Source organism: Mustela putorius, unplaced genomic scaffold, assembly GCF_011764305.1.
Source record: "Mustela putorius furo isolate JIRA1106 unplaced genomic scaffold, ASM1176430v1.1 tig00000738_pilon_pilon_pilon, whole genome shotgun sequence".
NCBI classification, from domain to species: domain Eukaryota; kingdom Metazoa; phylum Chordata; class Mammalia; order Carnivora; family Mustelidae; genus Mustela; species Mustela putorius.
Genome location: NW_025421463.1, coordinates 4348004 through 4349751, shown reverse-complemented (window position 1 = coordinate 4349751; position 1748 = coordinate 4348004). Strand labels below are relative to the sequence as shown.

Below are 1748 nucleotides of genomic sequence, written 5' to 3'. Positions count from 1 at the left end.
TTTATTTATTTGACAGATAGAGATCATAAGCAGGCAGAGAGGCAGGCAGGGGGTGGCGGAAGCAGGGTCCCTGCTGAGCAGAGAGGCTGATGCGGGGCTTGATCCCAGGACTCTGAGACCATGACCTGAGCCAAAGACAGAGGCTTAACCCACTGAGCCACCCAGGCGCCCCAAATGGATGTATTTTATTGTTTATGCATCATATCAAAATAAAGTTGACTTAAAAGACATTTAATTAATTTTTCCCTTATTTCCTTACATCTTTCTGCAAGATGTGATGTCGGCCACTCCTTGCTTCTAAAACACTCCGACTTCCTTAATAGCATCTCGCCTGATTTTCCTCCTCCTCCTCCAATCACAGGCCTTCAACCTTTCCCAGACAGGTTTCATAATTTTGGCCAACTTCCCAAGTTTTGTTTGTTTGTTTTGGTTTTTGTTTTTTCAGATTTCTGCATGTTCTCTCTTTTTTTTTTTTTAAGATTTTATTTATTTATTTGACAGACAGAGATCACAAGTAAGCAGAGAGGCAGGAGAGAAAAAGAGAGGAGGAAGCAGGCTCCCCGCTGAGCAGAGAGCCTGATGTGGGGCTCGATCCCAGGACCCTGGGATCATGACCTGAGCCGAAGGCAGAGACTTTAACCCACTGAGCCACCCAGGCGCCCCTCTGCATGTTCTCTTAACACATTTCCCTGGCTGACCTCTTCCACTTCCAAAGTTTTATATTGATTAAGGACCTCTATTTTGCCAGTGTGCCATGGCTGCAAACAGTAGCCTCCTCGGTAGTGGATGCAGACTGTTGATTGTATGGGTTGCCCTAAGGGACCTTGGAGACAGCCCTTTTGGTGGATGCTGGGGTCTGACCTCATGACTATCTCCAATTTAGGTTGCAGACAGGTATGCAAGGTGCCTTTGGAAAGCCCCAGGGCACAGTAGCCAGGGTCCACATTGGCCAAGTCATCATGTCCATCCAAACCAAGCTGCAGAACAAGGAGCATGTGATTGAGGCCCTACACAGGGCCAGGTTCAAGTTCCCTGGCCGCCAGAAGATCCACCTCTCCAAGAAGTAGGGCTTTACTAAGTTCAATGCGGATGAATTTGAAGGCATGGTGGCTGAAAAGCAGCTTATCCCAGATGGCTGTGGGGTCAAATATATCCCTAACCATGGTCCCTTGGACAAATGGAGGGCTCTGCACTCATGAGAACCTTGGCACTACCCCTTCCCGTCATATTCATACCCACCAATAAATCCAACTTCCTGTAAAAAAAAAAAAAAGAACCTTTATTTTGGGCCCAGGACTGCCCCCTAAGCCATGGGCCCACACTTTCCCCAAAGGCAAGAGAAACAGCTCCTCTTGGAATATACTAGACATTCCCAATTCCAAATGGCCTATACTGGACTCACTCTGCTCTCTAAACATACCTTGAATGACCACTGACCCCCAGCTGCTCAAGTAGGAAACCACAGTGTCTTCCTGATTCCTCTCTCCAGTACAAGTCTTGGCTATTCTATCCCCTAATCACTCATGAACTTGGCCCTTCTGGCCACCTGCCCTGGCCTGGGTCAAGCCCTCAGAGACTCTCTTTCCTAGTCTATCATAGTAGCTTACAAACTAGTCTACCAATCTCCAGACTTTCTCCCTCAATATATCCCCCTAACCACAGCCAGACTAGTTTGTCATCCTCTTAATTAAAAACTTTTTTAGAACATAAATTACCTATTGGTTAGATTCCAAAGTCCAAATTAGCAT

General features: G+C 46.6%; 1 non-coding gene across 1 annotated transcript; it reads left to right on the top strand.

Annotated features, from left to right (window-relative positions):
• The first annotated feature begins 707 nt into the window (after positions 1-707).
• On the top strand, positions 708-836 carry LOC123393114. The gene has a single exon (XR_006607844.1). It is a non-coding gene; the product is annotated as a small nucleolar RNA SNORA70 (small nucleolar RNA).
• The last annotated feature ends 912 nt before the right edge of the window (positions 837-1748 follow it).